At 44.0% G+C, this 21935-nt stretch overlaps 1 protein-coding gene across 2 annotated transcripts in view; it reads left to right on the forward strand.

Moving 5' to 3' along the window:
• The first annotated feature begins 414 nt into the window (after positions 1–414).
• sgcd (sarcoglycan, delta (dystrophin-associated glycoprotein)) overlaps positions 415–21935 on the forward strand; it is a 248398-nt gene continuing 226877 nt past the window's right edge. Inside the window, exon 1 of one of the 2 annotated variants that reach the window (XM_085995767.1) lies at positions 415–632. The gene's annotated coding sequence lies outside the window, so the exon portion shown is untranslated. The remainder of the gene's footprint in view (positions 633–21935) is intronic. The other variant, XM_085995766.1, reaches the window with a different exon arrangement.

The following is a 21935-nucleotide window of genomic DNA, read 5'->3' on the forward strand; positions in this document are numbered from 1 at the left end:
TGAATTGATGAAAGAGCAATGGACAACAAGGAGACACACAGAAATGACAACATTTCTGAAAATATAATTCAAACCATTTAAGAATATGAACCATAGACAAATAATTTCCTGTGAAATACTGTTAATAGTTTACTCGTGTTTAAAGTGATCTCCTAACCTCCCCACTATGAGAACAAGGGGACTTGAATTATTTAAAACTAAGTTGTAAGAAAGCTGACCGCTGAGAGTTGGAATGATAATGAAGGATTTTATTATCGAGTTCATTTTTTTAAAAAGAATAATTCTGCATGAAGCAAAAGAGGGTTCCAATCAACTCTGGATGCCTTCACTTGAGCTGCCCTCTTGGAACTCGACCAAAGCGATGTAAATCAAACTGCCAGGTTTGAGCAGAATTTAGTCACGGAATGATTTCTCAGTCAGCAGTTGCTTGTGCTATACACAGGACTCAGGAAATTCTTCAGGCCTGTGGTTGCACTTGGCTGGGGATGTGCTGTTGGAAAATCCTGAGTCTGCCTGCCAGCCCAGCCCAGCCCAGTCCAGCCCACATGCTGTTGTTGGTAACACACTTCACTGTTAGATATTCTTGACACACCCAGGCTGCCTCTTGTCAGATTAAAAGACTGAAAGGTAAGGTACAAACAAATTCTGTTACTTTATGTATCCTGCTCCTTGTGAATCACTTTTGTCGGTCTGCCTTTTTGTTTTCCAGTTTGTGTGCTTTTTTGTTGCCAGGACAAAGGCTTAAAGATTTGTTCTCTGTTCCCAATTAGTGAGTTTATAATCAAGTTAAAATAGTGAACTGTATATAGCTGAGAAGCAACAGCTGCCTGTGAGAATCAAAGAGTTAAAGCGGAGATACATAAGATAACTTATGAACTTCTTGTTGCTATCGAGTCGCTCTAAATTTAGGCTGCTGCTTAACAACTCTCAGCTTTTAAGGAGGCCCTTCAGGAGGTTCTAGTTTGTTTGGAAGGGAAGGAAATTCAAATGTCTCTGGGCCGGCTTGTAGCTGTGCCTGGTTTTAATTTTTTCTGTGAGTCTCTGGGGTGAAACAAAAAGGAAGGCACTGTTCTGCTTCACATTACGTTGTGTAAGATGATTTCTCTGTGAGAATTAACTTCCTCCTTCTCCCCCCCACCCCACCCATAATATCAATGTTTAATATAAAAATATATGCATAAATATGCAAAGCGAAGATGAACATCGAAAACCATCTTCGCCAGTACTCGCGTGCTTGTGGAGCCACCATCCTGAGTCATGTAGCTTTTTTTGTATTTTTCAACCGGAATACCTTAACTCAATACTTGTTTGCTGTTGTGATGCAGTACAGCACCAGTTGAAAACGATTAACGCTGTATATGTTGTACTTGCGAACTTGTCCCATCATCCTCATGTTGCTGACAGGTCTTTTGGCCCTGCCATTTGTCACTGTCCAGCTCAGTGTGACCAGTGTTTGATCCTCTGTGCCACTCTTTGACATTGTTTTATGAAGTTAAAATGAGGCTAATTTGATGCATAGCCTCTAATGCATTTATATTTCTCCTACGGACAATCTCTTTCCCCTCCCCCTAACACCTCCCTGCCACCCCCCCCCCCCCACACACACACACACACACCCACACACCCACACATGTCCAAACACTGTTATACACAGAGGACAGATATGTTATATTCTCTTTGGACACTATCCTAAACATAATGCTAATGTACTTTTCTGTTTATGATACTCAAATTATTGGGGAAAGTAAACTAATTTGTTTATATAAATTAAATCCAATTAGTCCATATATGTCTATATGTTCATATTAGCATAGGATTTATATCCCTGCAGTTTTGCAAAGGTAGGACTAATGCTTTTATGGTATTGAAGAACACTGATTTTGTATCTAATTAAAAAGCTTAATTGGAATTTTCACTCAGGAATGGCTTCGAGATATAGTGCATTAGTTATTCAGAATAATTGTTGTTCCCTGAGTTCTTCCTCTTGATGATGTCCTGCTGTCAGTGAGAGGAAATACTGAGTGTAGGGGAGACACACTTTCTTTCCAGAATTTGTTTTTTCTCTTTCCGTTAACATGCATTCTCTTTATTTGTGCTGTTTTTCATGTTTGATTGTAATGCATACAAGTTGTTAGTGGGGTACCGTCGAAAAGGCCACAGCACACTTGCAGTCCACGTTAGCCATTGGAACTGGCACCTTGGACTGGAGTTAGACTTTTTTCTGCACCCTTCAGCTGAATATTTTTTGCACCATAACTTGCTCGAAGTGCGAGCTGATAACGGTGTGGCGAGGGCAACAGGGCATCTGGGACCTCAGTGAATGAACCTCAGTGAACAGCAGGGCCAACAATGTATCTCCTTAACCAATGAGATTTAAGGATTGCGAAAGAAACAGAGGAACACCTGAGAAGGAGGGTGAATGGGTGAATTAGAGTCAAATCAGGTACAGAAAAAGAAATAAAGAGAGGGGAAAGAAAGATTGGATTAAGAGAGAGAGAGAGAAAAGAGACAGGAAGGAAAAGTTAAAAAAATAATTGATATTTTAAAAATCTCTACCAACAATTGACTACATGCAGGAATGAGATTGAACACTTTAAATTGTTCCCATTTGGGGCCCGAGAGGTTGATTGACATTGCATTAGCAATTGTCACATCGTTAAAAAGGTACTTACACTCTTAATTACCACTTAACTTTTAATGGGCAATTAATGTGCAAAATCAGTAAGTACTTAAAATTAATGGGGAGGCTAAGGGTGAGATTACGTTTGTGCGAAGCAAATGGCGGAGTGGCGTAAATCGAACAGCAAGTTCTGGAGATTCATAACTCACGCCATATCTCTTAATCCCCTGAATTTGCTGACCTATTTGCACATTAATAACGGTGTGCGTTGTCAACACACCATTATTTTTCCAGCAAGATCCGGCCCATTGCCTTTATGGTCAGGTGTTTCCGATCTTTGTAAAGCAAGGCCTGAAACTGTTTTTTTAATGTGCTGAACTGCGTAAATGCATGTTCTCTTAAAGGGCTGTAACTGTGCACCCAGTTTGAGAGGATATCCTGTTGAAATACATATTGTGCCTAACGTTCCTGGGTCTGGAAATGTGGTAGAATAGCATACTTTAGGGGCGGGGGGGGGAGGGGAGATTTGGGGTGGGGCCCGGTTTAGCTCCGTCTCAGTCCTTATTTTATTGAATGAAGAAAAATTCTGATTGATGTGGAAGCAGGTGCTTCCTTCGTTCCCCTCCCTGTCGTGCTGATGCTAGAAGAGGGGGCAGCATGAGTGGGATAACGTGACCCGCCAGAAATCCCATCGGTTCTGCCTCCTCTGCCCTCAATGCAAAGCATGCCAGCATTATGCAGAAGCAGGGCCCAAAATGCTGATTTCCAAACAGTAACAGTAAAATAATGCTTTGCTTAAAAAAAATCTTGGTATTTCAGACACAACAGCCACCTCTTCCTTTCCCCACAACTTGTTGCTTCGAAGTTCTTGGCCCCTGTGTGACCACCAGGGAGCATTGGAGACGGCATCCACCCCCTAAATACAAATGACCCTGTCCCTTGGATTTGGGACTAGGGCAGACTGGCAGACAAAAATCCCGCTCCGCTGTAATTGTAGTGGGAGGATGTGGCTCCAGGAATTTTAGGTCCATCCTCTTTAAAGGGTAGTCTGTGTAAATATGAATTGACTTTATCAAATGCAATTGAAATGTAAACCCTTCGGCCTAGAAATTGGGTATAGCCCCGCCAGCTCGTTTGCGCCGTAAATTTTGCGCCCGCCGCGGAGCCAGTTGTGCCCGCCCCATATTCACTTTCAGCGCCCCAAAGCGGAACCGGGCGCTGTTCCAGGGTTTGGCCGCCCCGCTTGGGGCGCTGAAAGTGAATTTCAGCGCTGCCGGTCCCGCTGCGCCACCCGATGCGGTGCGGCAGGCTGCTGTACTGCAGGCCTCCCCCTTCTCTTAAGGGGGAGGTGCCTGCAACGGCCGGAGCCCCGATTGCAAGTGCTGGCAAAAGAGCCTGGCACAACGGAGAAGTGCCGGGCTCCACGGAAACCAGCCGGCAATGCCGCGGGGGGGGGGGGGGTGGTGGAGGAGGCCGGGGAAGGAGGTGCGGGCAGGCGGCCGCCGAAAAAGCGGCCGGCGGCACCTCCACCTTAAAGCGCCCCGCTAAGGCTGCTGTAAGGACCCGGTCTCCCGATGTTGTTAGCGGCCGCCACGGATGAGGCGGCCGCTACTGAAGATGGGGATCGGCGTGGTTTCGGGCGGTACCGGGGCACTGCGCACACCGATGACGTCATCGGTGCCGGCGCAGCGCTACCGGCTAACGCCGATGTTAGGGCCCACCTAATTTCGGGCGCGACGCAACTTCCGGCGCAACCCACTCTTTCGCTCCTAATTGGGCGCAAACGCAAGTGAATTTCTAGGCCTTCATATCTGGAAAATTTAAGCCAGTTGCTAGTCCTGACTCCCATTGACGGGATAATCCCAATCCTCATTATTTCATTATAAACTAAAAGCCAAAAACTGCAGATGCTGGAAATCTGAAGCAAAAACATAAAATGCTGGAAACACTCAGCAGGACAGACAGCATATGTGGAGAGAACAGACAGTTTCAGGTGTGAAGCCTTCAACAGAACTGGAAGAAATTACAGATGAACAGGATTTTTAAAAAGAACAGAACAAAGGGAACTCGTGTGTGGTGTGTGTGTGCGTGTTTTTACCCTCACTTTCCTTTGTTCTGTTTCTTTCTAAATGAGTGGTTCCATCACTATCTTGTTTTTGTTTCCTCATTTTCTGGTGTCTGTAGGAGTCTATTGATGTACGCATCACATTCTGGCCTCTTTTTAGTAGCCCTATTATTAAAAATATAAAACATGCTCCAGGAATTCCTTCAGGGTTTCTCCCGCTCTGTCGCAGCGGAATGCATGTAAATGGGTTTCCAGTGAACTTCTGCCAAAGTTACAGTGGAGTACCAGGAGAAGGCCTAAGGAAATTCACCCCTCAAATTTCCAATATTCATTTTGGCACTACCGAATACATCTTATGAAGCGTCCTCTATGTCTATGCATTTTAAGTGCAAAACATTATGAATAGTTAGACACTTGACAATATAGCACTGTATCTGCATTACCCCCTGAATCTGTCTCAGTTAATTTGTCTGTCAGCTATCTAATTTGTCACATTACTCCCCTACTCACATAGCTCAGCGCCGACCTGCTAATTTACACATACCAGCGCATAGTAAAAGCAAACACACACGTGTTCTGCGTTAGTGTGATGCCTGGCATCATGGAAGTTGTTTATAGAAAGAAAGTGCTTCAAGATGTTCAGTCTGCACTGCTGAGGAATTTTATGTTTGCAAAACATGATCAAAAGAATATCAGCATTTAGTTCTTTAGAGGTCTTGTATGAAAGTCCAACCAAACTTTATTGTTGGAGGAGTACCTGGAGCACACCCCCTCCCCCCAAAACCAGGTAACACATACGTTTACATAGAATTTACAGCACAGAAACAGGCCATTTGGCCCAACAGGTCTTTGCTGGTGTTTATGCTTCACATGAGCCTCCTCCACCTTACTTCATCTCACCCTGTCAACATATCCTTCTATTCATTTCTCTGTCATGTACTTATCTAGCCTGTCTATCAGTATACAAAACACAACCTATGCATTGGGATCCTAGCTATTCCACAATTTAGAGACTGAGACTGAAAACCCATGGGGGTGCATCCCAGTATAAGTACAAATGAGCCTGGTGGGAACCGCTGCTGCTGACCCTGGCTGGTTTTTTGAGGGTGGGGGAGGTGCCCTACTTTGCATGCCAATGGCATGCATCTGATGCACATCTCAGATGCTTACCCGCCTGTGAAGGCTGTAAACTGCGATGTTTTGTACTGGAAAAGGTGGGAGGAGAAAGTATTGCCCCCTCAGCCTCCTTTGTAGGGGAGGCCGCTTTAATATTTTTTACCAATCTTAAATATTCAGGGATCTAGGCCATGCTCTTGGCTGGTACCCTCAGGTAGGGGCACAAGCACTATTCTGCAGCCTGGTACACCTGACCCATTGGTACTGTGAGGCCAGGGACATTGGAACACTTGGCAATGTAAATCCTGACCCCTTGCCCTGTCCTCTTAAACGCTGGTGGCCTTGTTTGGGGCAGGTGGAGGCTCCATCCTTACAAGGCCATGCAGAATCTTCGCCATGAGGCTGGGACCTGGTATATTCTGTCCTAATTTATGGGCCATTACTACTACCGTAACTCTGGCAGCGTTACGCAGGAATTGCCACAGATTTTTCTTATAGATCCTGAGTTGGTCTGCAAAACTCCATTTTCCTTTCTGATTTGAACCAAATGGAAAATAAATGCCTTTTTGATTAAGGCAGACCTCCAAACAAATTTCTCCATGCATGCACACAAGCATACAAGCAAAGGTGATTGCCTTTTTCTTAGTGCCTCATGGTCACACATTTACACTGGTGTCACCATAAATGTATACCAAAGCAAAGCTAAAGCCTAGATTCTATAGCCTAGAACATGATCCAGTGTTTTGAGCTTGAACTCTGCTGAAATGGACTGGATAAAAGTCGCTACTCTTCTAAACAGGTTTGAGGTGTCAGCTGTGGCTCAGTGGGTAGCACTCTCGCTTTCTGAGTCAGAAGGTTGCGAGTTCAAGTCTCACTCCAGAGACTTGAGTACAAAAATCTAGGCTGACACTCCAGTAGAGTACTGAGTGATGTGCCAAATAACTGCCCGAATCCGAAGTTAAAGCTTAAGACTGAAGCCTTTTATTAAATAAGAATCATGGCAGAGTTAACAGAGTCCATCATCGACCGAGCCCTTGGTAGAACATACCAGAAGAGGGGCGGGGCCAGGGAGGAGCATTAGTGGTTCCCCCTAGTGGAACATTCCAGACATTACAAGTGCAAGTACAAATGTCAGAACACAGTTATTTCATCACACTGAGGGAGTCCTGCACTAGCAGAGGTGCTGTCTTTTGGATGAGACATTAAACTGAGGCTCGGTCTGCCCTCTTAGGTGGATGTAAAAGATCCCATGGCACTATTTCAAAGAAAAGCAGGGTTTTCTTCACCAATATTTATCCCTCAATCAACATCACCAAAAACAGATTATCTGGTCATTATCACGTTGCTGTTTGTGAGAGCTTGCTGTGTGCAAATTGGTTGCCACGTTTCCTACATTATAACAGTGACGACACTTCAAAAAGTACTTCATTGGCTGTAAGGCGCTTTGGGACGTCCTGAGGTTGTGAAAGACGATATAGAAATGCACGTCTTTCTTACATTGTCAGAAAAGAGCATTTGCAGCTTTACTTTTATACCTGACCTGAGTGTGCTTGATGCAGACACTTGGTAGATTTGTGTAAAAGTATTCCATTTCCCAGCAGTGACAACCCTTACCTGTATCATCACAAAATAAAATTCCCCTCGTCTCCAGATTTAATGATATATGGAGGAGCAGGACAGAAACAGAATATATTGTTGGGGACTTGTAGGATAGAATATTGATTCACTGCTGTGCTAAGGGTACGAATAGATTTAAGTGTAAATAATTGCTACGGTCCAGGATTTCTGACTATTTGACCATGGTAGGATTTTGGTGTAATTTATATTTGGGGGCGGGTGCCCAACCCTCCCCTAACCCGCCTCTGTGCCATCTTCCCAGGAGGCGGGTAGCCATCCCACGCCGGGTGGAGACGGGAAGGGATTAAAGCCTATTAACTGCCTGTTAATAGGCTGTTAACAGGCAGAAAATAGGGTTATTCCCTTTTTGCCCTCACAAGTGCGGGCTTCCCGAAGGCTCCAAAACCCACCAGCTCAGCGAAGCAGGTAGTGGGCCTGCAGGGGTCAGCAAGGTGCAAAAGTGTGGTGTGAAGGTAAGTGATGGGTGCAAGAGTGGAGAGGTGAGTATCTGAGGTGTGTACTTACCTTTGTTTCTTCCTGCAGGCTTCAGTCGGTTTGTATACAGAGAGTCTCACACCTCCGTGTTGCAGATGAGAGATGGCCTTTATGTATATTCTCAGATGCAACAACCATCTCAATTCTGTAAAAGAAAGAAGATTGATGAGGTCTTGTATGCAAGACCTCATCAAACTGCAGAGAATGTCAGTGTTTGACAGCTTCACAGAGCTGTCAAATGATGACAATTCATCTGTCAAAAATTTTTGACAGATGAAACGTCATTCGTTGATGTGCTTTGCAACCGGCTTTCCCTTAATTGGCCTGCTAAGCCCGCTGGGCGGGCTTAACAAGGTCAATCAAGGGAAAATCATGTAGGTTGGCCACAAATCGATGGAGGCGGGACATCAACCCGACAAGCAGCAGTCCCGCCTCCAACGCGCCCCCAGTCAAAAAATTGCCCCCATAGCTTCTGGGAAATGTGGATTAGAATCAGACAAAGCATCTGCATAGAACAATGGTGATTTGTTTAGACTTCCCAGTAAACATAGGATAGCCTATTAAATAGAGTACCACCAAAGGGTAGTTTCCAGGGAACCCTCATCTGGGCAGGGGGGGTGGGTTGATTTTTGATTGGCTGGACACAGAGAGCTACAAAGGCTCAGAGACCAAGCCCTTGGTTTCCTATCCAGCTATGAACACTAGTCTGAAAGCTAATATATAAGCCAAAGAGAGAAAAACAAAATACTGCAGGTGATGGAAAATCAGTCAGTGTCTGTGGAAAAAAGAAAAAAGATAATGTTTCAGGTACAATCTTTTGTCAGGTTCTCCCCTGAAGCTTAGAGTTGATCCGTTTCAGACCGGGATTTGGGTAGGCTGGGTGGGTGGGGCAAGTACTAAACCACCCGGCCATGGCAGCATGAATTTAACTGCGGGGCCTCATCAGCTGCCTGCCTGAACCCGCAGGAGCGGAGGTTTAGGTAGCAACAGGCACCGAAGGAAGGTATGCCAGCAAGAAGGTAAGTCGTGAGAAGGGGCTTTCCGGAGGGTCTTGCAGGAGGGAAGGGGGGTTAGCCCAGGTAGGGGAGGCCTAGTTTTGCCTGTGGGCCATGGTTGAGCACTCTTGCTCTTCCTGGCCCCAAAAGGAAAGGAAAAAAAAGTACCCAAAATAGCCTTTTCTGGTCCTGAATCCTCTTCTCGCTGTCTTCATCTGATGGGGAAGCCACAACGGCTTCCGCACTCAGGCCACAGTTAAAATTGCAGCCAGGGCCCCGATGACATCATCGGACCCTGATCTGCATATTTTTTTAAAAACACCCGCTGGCAGCAGGTGGGTGCCTTTGCCGCTTGATCAGAAGAGCAGGTTAAAATTGAAGCCAGTGGGATCCAGGCGGGACATTAGCGGGCAAGCCACTCGGCCAGTTTTAGCTGCTTACCTGCCCAATTTACACCCCTAAGATCTTCTCAATTGCATTAGAAAGAGGATTCTATAGAGGAGTCCTGCAAATGAAGCTTAGTCAAATGTTACAAGTGAAAAAGATTATTTTATGCCATAGTAGAACTCTCCAGGCGAATCCCCATTGATCATGATTACTACAGGGTCATTATTCTTCCTCATAGTAATCTTCCTTAACTAAGTAGAAGGTAGAAGAAATTGATGAAAATATATCGAACATGCCACAAATGGTGGGAAATGTCAGAGTGAGCTGGAAATACAGAAATTATTTGGTACAGAAGATATTGTGAATTTCTACCATACCGCCCATGAAGATTTAAAGGCTATATATAAATGGGTTTTGAAGATGAATTCAACCTTTGAGTTATTTCTATGGATTGAAGAGCTTAGCTGCAGTTTAGTAAGAGCACCTCTGTCTATAATTACTTCAATCACATCTCATTTCAATACTAAAATCTAATTGTTGGAAAAGGTGCCTTAATTTCAGATTAAGTTAAGTGTATCATAATCCTCTTACAAATTATACTGGATTCAATGATAACACTGCACCAAGTGCTCTATAAACTACCTGCTCTAGAAGTCATTACAAGCACTAAAGACATAATTAAATGTCTCTTTATGGTGTTTTTGAGCAATAATAAGCCAAAGATGTGTGCTTTTATATATATTTTGAAGTTACCTCTCCACTCATGTTATGCACCTTGGCTGAGATGCCAGGCAGGCAACACATTTCCAGACAACTACCAATGACCTTCTGGTAAGTGCACTAAAATAGATGAGGTCAAATCATTTTCCCATTCCGTGGCCTTCGCTCGCTATCACCTCCACACCCCAGCTGAGATGAGGAACTCAGTGGGTAGAGAATTATGGATGTGAGCACTCACTGGCTGGAGTCATACCTAGCGCACAGGAAGATGGTTGTGGTGGTTGAAGGTCAATCATCACAGTCCCAGGACATTGCTGCAGTAGTTCCTCAGGACAGTGTCCTAGGCCCAACCATCTTCAGCTGCTTCACCAATGACCTTCCCTCCAATATAAGGTCAGAAATGGGGATGTTCGCTGATGACTGCACAGTGTTCAGTGCCATTCACAACTCCTCAGATAATGAAGCAGTCCATGCCCGAATACAACAAGCCCTGGACGACGTTCAAACTTGGGCTGATAAGTGGCAGGTAACATTTGCTCCACAGAAGTGCCAGGCAATTACTATCTTTAACAAGCGAGAGTCTAACCACCGCCCCTTGACATTCAACGGCATTACCATCGCCGAATCCCCCACTATCAACATCCTGGGGATCACCATTGACCAGAAACTTAACTGGACCAGCCACATAAATACAGTGGCAACAAGAGTAGGTCAGAGGCTAGGTATTCTGTGGCGAATGTTTCACCTCCTGACTCCCCAAACCTTTTCACCATTTACAAGGCACAAGTAAGGAGTGTGATGGAAGACTCTCCATTTACCTGGATGAGTGCAGCTCCAACAACACTCAAGAAGCTCGACACCATCCAGGACAAAGCAGCCCGCTTGATTGGCACCCCATCCACCATCTTAAACATTCACTCCCTCCACCACCGGCGTACCATGGCTGCAGTGTGTACCATCTACAAGATGCACTGCAGCAACTCGCCAAGGCTCCTTCGGCAGCACCTCCCAAACCTGCGACCTTTTCCACCTAGAAGGACAAGGGCAGCAGGCACATGGGAACATCACCACCTCCAAGTTCCCCTCCAAGTCACACACCATCCTGACATAGAAGTATATCGCCGATCCTTCATCGTCGCTGGATGAAAATCCTGGAACTCCCTACCTAACAGCACTGTGGGAGTACCATCACCACACGGACTGCAGCGGTTCAAGAAGGCAGCACCTTCTCGAGGGCAATTAGGGATGGGCAATTAATTCTGGCCTTGCCAGCGATGCCCACATCCCATAAATGAATAAAAAAAACATTCTGCCGCTCTGTAATGCATTATGTTGATACATAGAATGACTCCCTTTCTAACCCTAACAGCACTACATAGCTCTACTGACTCAAATCAATACTACAGAAATGTTATTCGGTTACAGGTGCAAGATCAGTTGGCAACCATCCAGCACTTGTATTATATGAGGTTCATTTGTATTTTGTGCAATTTGTATTGCTGTATATCATAGGAAGCTTTTGTACATGAAGCCACAAGCAAACCACTTGTTGTGCTTGTACAAGTTATAATTTCAGAGGGAAACTAGGAATAGTCTAAAAGAAAATAGGGTGTACAGTAGAGAACGGGGTTTGTAGGGGACTGGGGAATCTAGAAGTGTAATGGAGAGGAAGAGAAGGAGAGCACAGGAAAGAAAACATCCAGGGAAGCCAGCAAGAGAACTCTATGGGATCAAAAGTAAACAGGAAAACTCATAAACGTGAATGCAGAAAAGTGAGTAAATGAGGAAAAAAGGAACAAGAAATTAGGCAACTCAGGGCAGTGAACACAGTGGGGAGAGTGTAAGAAATGGGCAACATTAACATAAGTAAGCATGTACCAAGGGATTACAGAAGATGAAACCATACGGTCAGTGAATATCTGGGGAGGAGAGTGAGTGGGCTAGTGAGAGTATGTGGTAATGAGGATCAAGTCAAAGCAATGTTAGAATATGGGGAAGTAAAGAATTGCAAGGAAAGAACATAGACGAATGAGATCATGTACAAGTGTGTGTAAAGGAGAGAGCAGGGGTAGAGGACACCTTGTCCCAAATCTAATTTGGCTCAGCTATATCAAGTAACCATTTGAATACTGAAAAGCTGTTCAACAAGCTGGACTGAATATTTTTTTTGATCGTACATTCATATGTTCATATGTTTCATATTCCATCTTCTAGTGATCTCTCAAACAAGGAATGACATTTATTGAAAAGTGAATTCAATTGCTTTCCACAAGAGCTCAGCCATTTAAGGCAGCGGGTAGCTGAGCACTGTAGACTAAGAAGGTTCTAGATTTGTTCCTCAGTTTGTGCTGAGTTCGTGATTTCAGCCTAGGTAGCAGTAGGGATGCTAGAGTTTGCTTCAATGCCCCTGGGTTAGGGAGGGAAACATCAGATTTGTTCTTTTTTAATTCGTTTCTTTAATGGTATCAGGGCATCGCTGGCAATGCCAGCATTTATTGCCCATCCCTAGTTGCCCTTGAGAAGGTGGTGGTGAGCCGTCTTCTTGAACCGCTGCAGTCTGTGTGGTGATGGTACTCCCACAGTGCTGTTAGGTAGGGAGTTCCAGGATTTTGACCCAGCAACGATGAAGGATCGGCAATATACTTCTAAGTCAGGATGGTGTGTGACTTGGAGGGGAACTTGGAGGTGGTGGTGTTCCCATGCACCTGCTGTCCTTGTCCTTCTAGGTGGAAGAGGTCGCGGGTTTGGGAGGTGCTGCCAAAGAAGCCTTGGCGAGTTGCTACAGTGCATCTTGTAGATGGTACACACTGCAGCCACGGTACGCCGGTGGTGGAGGGAGTGAATGTTTAAGGTGGTGGATGGGGTGCCAATCAAGCGGGCTGCTTTGTCCTGGATGGTGTCAAGCTTCTTGAGTGTTGTTGGAGCTGCACTCATCCAGGCAAGTGGAGAGTATTCCATCACACTCCTTACTTGTGCCTTGTAGATGGTGGAAAGTCTTTGGGGAGTCAGGAGGTGAGACACTCGCTGCAGAATACCTAGTCTCTGACCTGCTTTTGTTGCCACAGTATTTATTTGGCTGGTCCAGTTAAGTTTCTGGTTAATGGTGACCCCCAGGATGTTGATAGTGGGGGTTTCAGCGAAGGTCATGCCATTGAATGTCAAGGGGAGGTGGTTAGCCTCTCGCTTGTTGGAGATAGTCATTGCCTTGCACTTCTGTGGCGCGAATGTTGCCTGCCACTTATCAGCCCAAGCCTGAATGTCATCCAGGTCTTGTTGCATGCGGGCATGGACTGCTTCATTATCTGAGGAATTGTGAATGGCGCTGAACACTGTGCAGTCATCAACGAACATCCCCATTTCTGACCTTATGTTGGAGGGAAGGTCATTGATAAAGCAGCTAAAGATGGTTGGGCCTAGGACACTGCCTTGAGGTTCTCCTGCAGCGATGTCCTGGGGCTGTGATGATTGACCTTCAACCACCACAACCATCTTCCTTTGTGCTAGGTATGACTCCAGCCAGTGGAGCGTTTTCCACCCAATTCCCATTGACGTCAGTTTTACTGGAGCTCCTTGATGCCACATTCGGTCAAATGCTGCCTTGATGTCAAGGGCAGTCATTCTCACCTCACCTCTGGAATTCAGCTCCTTTGTCCATGTTTGGACCAAGGCTGTAATGAGGTCGGGAGCCGAGTGGTCTTGGCGGAACCCAGACTGGACTTCAGTGAGCAGGTTATTGGTGAGTAAGTGCCGCTTGATAGCACTGTCGACGACACCTTCCATCACTTTGCTGATGATTGAGAGTAGACTGATGGGGCGGTAATTGGCCGGGTTGGATTTGTGGACAGGACATACATACAATTCCACATTGTCAGATGGATGCCAGTTTTGTAGCTGTACTGGAACAGCTTGGCTAGAGGCATGGCTAATTCTGGAGCACAAGTCTTCAGCACGATTCCCACTCCTGATCGATATCTAGCAACCCCTTCAGGAAATAAATGTGTGTAGACATTGGATGAGGACAGGATCAGTCTTGTTTGTGATGCCCCCTAAACGTGAATAGCCTGCTGACACTCATTATATAGGCATATAAAGGATGGCTACTTGGGTAAGATACTGGAAGGCAGCTGGCACTCATAAAACCAGACTCCACCGAGGAGTCAATGCTATGAGGAGGTGAGGAGAGAACATTGTCAGAAAAAGAGGAAGAAAAAGTTGAAGACAACTCAGACTCCTTTTTACTTAGGTAAACCCACAACTTTCAGAGAAGCAGTGCTTCCATTCATTTTGTCTTGGCAACATTTGTACCCAATTCCCAGGGGTGAAAGGACAGTGAGCTGAAATGGCATTGTCAGGAATATCTGACATTCCCGAGGATGAACAAATACACTTACCCACTGTATCTAACCTACGGGAGGAATGCAATTCCCACACAATCTTTTCAATCGCACTATTCTTTCAGAGTTTAAACACTGCAGTTTTCAATGTGAATGGAAGTTTCTGTGTAAAGATCTTTAAAGGACTCCAGCAGGTTCTTGGAGTGCTACCATGTTGGATAATGCAGTTGTTATTGATAAAAACCTGGGCCCCAGTTTTAACTCTGGGCCAGTTTTGGGCGGGTGGGCAGTGGTATGAGTTGGAAACTCACTCACTGCACCAGAAATAAGTTCCTGGGTATTTTAACTCCAGGGCCTCATTTAAATCCCACCGGCTGACTTTCTGTTCCATGCGGGAGGATCGGAGGAGAGCATTGGAATAGTCTGATGGTGACAAAGGCATGCATGAGGGTTTCAGCAGCAGATGGGCTGTTGTAGGGATGGAGGTGGGTGATGTTACAAAGGGGGTCAGTGCCTGAGGAGAGGGAACTATTACAATGTCAGCTAGCATGAGACCAGGTAGGAAAGTTGGGTGGTCAACAGTTTAATGGGAATGGAGTTAAGCAAGCAGGTCTTGTGTACAAGATGATCTCAGAAAGGGCATGAGGAGAGATAAGAGGGAAACTAGAGAAAGGCGTGAATCCAGGGCTAAGGTAGGCAGGAGCCTGGTGGAGGTTGGGTTGGGTGGGCTAGAGGAAAGAGAGGAAAAAACTGAGAAGCAGCTGAATGGATGGTCTCAATCTTAAGGTGTCAGCCTTGGCTCAGTTACAGCACTCTGAGTCAGAAGGTTGTGGGTTCAAATCCCATTCCAGAGACCTGAGTAGAAAATCTGAATTGACATCTGAGTGCAGTACTGAGGGAGTGCTGAACTATCAGAGGTGCCGTTTTTCTGATGAGATGTTAAACTGCCATCTCAGGCGGATATAAAAGATCCCTTTGGCAGTATTTGATGAAGAACAGGGGAGTTCGCCCCGCTGTCCTGGTCAATATTTATCCCTCAACTAACATCACTAAAACAGATTATCTGGCCATTATCTCATTGCTGTTTTTGGGAACTTGCTGTGCACAAATTGGTTGCCGTGTTTGCTATGTTACGACTACATTTCAAAAGTATTTAATTGACTGTAATGCACTTTAGGACAGCCTGAGGTCATGAAAGACACCATACAAATGCAAATTATTTCTATCTATCTAGTGACAGACATCTGTGAGCTCCTTGCACTTGTTATTGGAGGTGAGGGTGGAGGTGTTAGGGGAGAAAGTTTTAAGGATATGGTTGGTAGTGGAGAAAAAAAGTTGATGTTTACCTTTGCTCTCAGGATCATTGTAGAGCAGCGGGAAGTTTTGGCAGAGGAGCATGAGGCTCTATAGCATGATAAGGGTTAATTTTATGATTTAGCATTCCTAATGCATAGCTACAGAAACCACCAGATTGTCATTGATTTCAATGGCAAAGAAAATAAGGCGGTTTCGATGATGGGTGGCCAATCCCCAATGCCAGTTTTACACCTGGGCAGCAATTTAAAAATCTATGCCGATATGTCTGTGTGTGCAGACATCACACTGTAGATATTGCCAAACAATCCTAAAAAGCTGTGTCTCTCTGAGCTAGAGTCTGTAACTGACGGAAACATTCCAATTTGCAAAGTTCCATCGCCAAGGAACAATTAAACTCTGGATAGCCTGAGGCTCACACTTTTGTAAATAAAAAAAGAGAAAGAAAGAACTTTATATAGGGCTTTACCATTTTAGGATTTTCCAAAGCACTTTACAACCAGTCTGTTACTTTCTAAAGTGCAGTCACTATTGTTGGGTAGCCGGATGCTTACGGGTACGTCCCACAAACAACAAATGTTTCAATTTGTAACGATTTGCAGCTTACTTCCAAAATGCTTTAGCATCTTAGCATCTTGGTAGCTTGCTAATGAAGGAATGTTCCTTTAATAGACTGTAAAGGGAGGGAGAAATGAAAGGGTTTAATTCCATTATGTTCTGTAAGAAATACCAGTGGATTTTTGGGACCCTGTTTGCAATATTACAAGCTTTAGAAACATTTTACTCAGAAAGTATCCCACCCAGTATCGCCGCATCTGAGAAACCAGCCTTTCTTTTGCTGTGCGGCTCATAGTGTTTACTTCATTGGAATAATACACCCAAGCTATTTTTATCCCACAGTCTTGAATTCCTGCACGTTGCCTCACTGATCTAGAATCCCTCATGGCAACTTAAGTATGAATCCCCATCCTCTTCCAGTTAGCTGGTCCGAACTAGTAAAGAAGATAATGTTGGTAAAAATTGGACATTCCTGAACACCTAGAAACTTAACCAATATATTAAAGACTCCAATTATGTCATGAATGGATATCATTATTATTATTATTATTTGTTTCTTTACTACAAAGGAAATGTGAGATTGATAGATTCTGGCCAGTGTTTTTTAAAAAGGCGGATAGGATAAATAAACAACAACAACTTATATTTATATAGCACCTTTAATGTAATAAAACGCCCCAAGGCGCAAAATAGCAAAATAAGTCCTACGTACAACTCAATGGTTATGATCATTGTTAATCAATATTATTTTGCAGTCTGAGCCAAAGGTTAACATTGGCGCCCTGGCGATTCACAAATGTCTTGGGAGAGTAGCAAATCATGGCTGGGAGAGACAAAAACGAGAGAGCGTCGACAGACTAAAGTGATAACAAGAAATAAAGCAACAAAGAGGAAGGGAGGGGGGAAAGAGAGTGGAGCAAATATTGCATGACTAAAATTAAAAATGCTTGTGTAATTTGAAGTGAATTGATCTGTGGACTGCTTCCAACCAAGATACATGATGTGTGAATAATTTAATATCAGTTGACTGAAAAAAAGCTATTGAAAACTTTGAAATTCAGTGGAATGATAATTATTTTGTTCCCTAATACATGCAATGTTGTTGCTTTTTTATTTTATTTCTTTGCTTGATCTATTTTAAGAAGATGATTTTGGTGCCAAGAATTGGAGTGTGGGGAATAGGATTACTATTGCAACAACACATCATCAGTAGGGCAAACTAACCTGTCACACGACAGTCTAACCCCAGCTCATGTTCCCTATTAGTGGGTGCACAATCCAATGCTTGGTGGATTCTGCCTCACAATGATAAAAAGAGCCAACATTGCCCCTGGTGAACGGGGTGTGTATGAAGGACCGTGGAAGATTTCAGTGGGCTTTTTTGGGAAGTTTGCTAGTGGACATTCTTCTATTTGGTTTGGCAATCGCTGATAGCATGTGTCAGTATTAGTAAAATTACCCCCTCAGAAAGGTCATGCTTATATTGCCAAGTCTTTAATCCATATAGCCCCACCAGTAGACTTTAGATTTATAATTATTTTCTCCTCCCCACCCCCATTCACATTCTATTTGCTTTTATTGCTGCAGCATAGATGACTATTTTTGATAATTCACTTGACTCTTCCACCCCGCCTCCCCTCCACCACCACCACTTTTCATGGCCCAATTTAAACCCACTTTATTCCCTTGTCCAGGAATCCATAGAGAGAATGGCCCAGAAATTTGGGTCAGGGGCTTCCCACGGGTGCAAGCCCCCAACCTGTACTTACCTAGCGCGCCGGCTGTTGTGCTGTGGGCCCGCGTGGGATTCCGATCCTGGGCCTCATCCAACTGCCGGCGCGCAGTGCTTGCATATCCCAGGGGCACAGTTCATTCGATGCATCCCCTGGGATCACGTGGGCCATGGAGAGCCAATGGTAGCAGAGAATGCTTCATTCATAAGTTTGACAGGAAGAGCTGTCAAACCTATAAATACTATAAGCCCCAAAACATCACTGAAACTTCAAATACATTTTTTTTTAAATCACATTTTTAAAATAACTATAAATTACATGAAATAACTATTTTAAACAATAATTTAAATTTTTGAAAAAATTAATTACATTTTCTAACTTGGGGCTAAAAATAAACTTACCTTTCTTTAAAGTATTTAAAAATAATAAACCTGTGGAAAAAATGTTTTAATTTTAATTAATTCACCACTTATATATGTTAAAAGCAGGCCCTGCGTCTGCTTTTTTAAAGTGTAACTGCTGGAGACTTACTCTCCCGGAAAAATCTGGAAAAAAAACTTAAGTTCGATGCGCACGCACTGCCCCTCCTGTGCACGCGTTCCACCTCTCAACCCCTTCTTTCAGGGTAACGGAAGTGCCAGTTTCCCGCGCATGCTCAGTGCATGCACGAAACCGGCACTTCCTTTGGGCTTACGGGTGAGTACCCCATGCGTACTCACCTGTGGAAACCCGAATTTCTGGGCCAATATTAATTAAACTATAAGCCTGATATGAATGCAAAGCCTCCAGCCAGATGCAATTTGTATTAAAGATTGTCATTGTAGAAAGCATTGTTGTAAAAAATTTCTATCATGTCTCAGAGGAGAAGCAACTGTAGAAAAGATCATTTGGAGTTTGCAACTGGAGTTAATTATTTTCTTATCTAATTTTGGCTGAGTTGCTTCTACATAAAAAGGTTCAAATGAAGGAAAAGTTTACATACAGCGGTTCTTAAAAAATGCACTGCAGCCTGGTAAGGATTTCCAATTAACCTTTACTTTGTGCTGGAGATGTAAGGGACAAGACACAATACAGCTTAACCACTAAACATAATGAATGATTTAACATGGCATAGACTGAATATTGAATCTACAATTATCAGCCTCATCTTTGTGAGTACAACAGACAGCAACTTCATCAGAAGTGGTTGGTTAACTTTCTTTCTTTGCAATGACGTAAATCATGTCTCATCACGGTGAAATGCACCATAAGTTACTCGTGCAGGTGATCACCATGATGGAAATGGCGCATGGTTTTTCTTCCTCCACAAACAGAAAAGGTTTACTGAGTATTTTCTTACATGATGTTCCCCTACAATATGATGAACCCTTCCTAATTATAGCCGTTCAACTCCTTTCTAATGTTCCCGTGTCTGCGTCCCCCAGGCGCCTCCCCCTCCAAATTCCTCTTTCCTCTCCAACCTCATGATATTTTCAGCACTAACTTGATGTTATTTGAAGCTACCACTATCAAGATTGCTTGAGTTTGAATTTTCTATCTGCCTTCAGAGGATGGTTTTTAGTAAACCTTCTTCTCTTCTTAGGCAGTCCCTCGGAACCGAGGATGACTTGCTTCCACATTAAAAATGAGTTCTCAGATGACCGATGAGTCCAATGCGGGACCTACAGTCTCTGTCACAGGTGGGGCAGACGGTGGTTGAAGGGGCGGATGGGTTGGGTGCTTGGGTTGACGTGCGCTCCTTGCGCTGCCTGCGCTTGGCTTCCGCTTGCTCCCGGCGAAGAGACTCGAGGCGTTCAGCATCTTCCCGGATGCTTCTCCTCCATTTTGTGCAGTCTTGGGCCAGGGATTCCGAGGTGTCGATGGGGATGTTACATTTTTTCAAGGAGGCTTTGAGGGTATCCTTGAAGCATTTCCTTTGCCCACCTGGGGCTTTCTTGCCGTGCCAGAGCTCTGAGTAGAGCGCTTGTTTTGGGAGTCTCGTATCGGGCATGCGGACAATGTGACCCATCCATCGGAGCTGATCGAGCGTGGTCAAAGCTTCGATGCTGGGGATGTTGGTCTGAGCAATAACACTGACGTTGGTGCGCCTATCCTGCCAATGGATTTGCAGGATCTTGCGGAGGCAGCGTTGGTGGTACCTTTTCAGTGCTTTGAGGTGCCTGCTGTACATGGTCCATGTCTCTGAAGCATACAGCAGGGCGGGTATCACTGCTGCTCTGTAGACCATGAGCTTAGTGCCGGGTTTGAGGTCCTGGTCTTCAAATACTCTCTTCCTCAGGCAACCGAAGGCTGCACTGGCACACTGAAGGCGGTGTTGGACTTCGTCATCGACGTCTGCCCTTGTTGACAGTAAATAAAATCATTTTGACCCTTAAAAATAATGGGGGTAAAATTTAGCATTTAGTACCTCTTGCAGAAGTTTAATTTTACCCTCAATTTATTTTATTTAGGTTTTGCAGATGTTTAGAATTTTTTTTTTGTAATTTTATTTTGTGACCAAATCCCTTTAAAATAGCTCTTCATTATGTGAAAAGTAAAAGTTTAAGTAATGTTTATAGCAGTGTTTAAAGAGTAATAATTTAATTGTTGAATCCACCCATTTTTGTGTTTTGTCTTTGGGGAAATAAATGTAACAATAGGTTGAAATGTATTTGGTACTTGTCACACAAACAGCTGTGGCTTATTATAGGAAATGAGTAAGAAGTAAATAACTGCTGCAGTTGCCTGAAGAAACAATGTTGGTACGAGGACTTCTATAAGAGCTTTAATCAAACATACACTATTCCGTTATTAATCTAGAGAGCCAAATTCATTCTTATCTAGATGAGATAAGAATGAAAGAGGGAGAAAGCGAAGGAAAGAATGAATGAATCTGAATTGACCAAAGTCAAAAAAATTCCACTGTGAGCTGGCTCTATGTTCCATTGTCATCCAATTAAGTACCTCATAAAAATCCAGGCGCTGTCGGTTGCCTGTTATGATTGTTATAAAGACTACCAAATCTCTCGTGGCCTTGCTCACAGTGAGCTAGAAATTTCTATAAGAATAGAGTTGTTATGCCCAGTGGTGTTTACCAGAGACTCTGAATTATTGATATTGGGGAGCCCTGGGGGCACTAGGAAGGTGACCCAGAACTGGGACGGCATCTGAAGGTCTAGCAGTACTTTGAAGGAGCCCCAATGTCTGAAGCACAGGAAAGGGTAGTACAGGAACACTGGAAACAAAGATTATGGGAATACTGGGAGTGGCGTGCTAGGATATGGGTGAATTGGGCAGGAAGGTCTCAGGGTCTAAGCGTATTGAATTATTTCTGAAATCAGAGGTTTGTGAGCACCATGGTATTGTTCGATCCGAGAGTGGGGCGGGGGGCAAGGGGGGCAGTAATCGGAGGAGGGGGAGATTTTGGCATGCAGCAGAACTGGGCAGGCATTACTGGGTGGAGGTAAATGAATGGGATCGAAACTGCTGTTGAAAACAATGGAACTGAAAATCAGGCAGTTTCTATAATGGACGGCCGATCCTCAACATCAGTTTTACTCCATTGTTTTGCCATTCTAAATGTTTACATACATTTCCTCATTATAAATGTTTACATGAAATGTGTCACAGGAAGTAACGTTTCTGGACAGGAAATACATGCTATATGTAAGATTGTAATGATGCACAGTATTACAATATGTTTCTGTTCCAGGTCACCTGTTGTGATTGTTATAACAGGTGCTCCAGATTACCTGTTTGAATTTTTAGAATAGTCTCACTATATAACATAAGAATTTTTAGAAGCCTGAAACCATGAGTTCATATTCCTTGAGTCTACATCCAAAAAATGATAATCCTTAATCCTTAAACCCCCTGCACCATAAAACTCTTATTTATTGCATTCTTGCACCATAAAACTATTTTGTGATGCCCCACTCTATAAATTCCTATCCCTTGAAATGCTTTACTAAAAACTCATGCAATTATTGTTATGTTCAACAC

The sequence above is a fragment of the Somniosus microcephalus genome, chromosome 8 (genome assembly GCF_052327205.1).
Source record: "Somniosus microcephalus isolate GS21.2 chromosome 8, FLI_Smic_1.0, whole genome shotgun sequence".
Taxonomy (NCBI): Eukaryota; Metazoa; Chordata; class Chondrichthyes; order Squaliformes; family Somniosidae; genus Somniosus; species Somniosus microcephalus.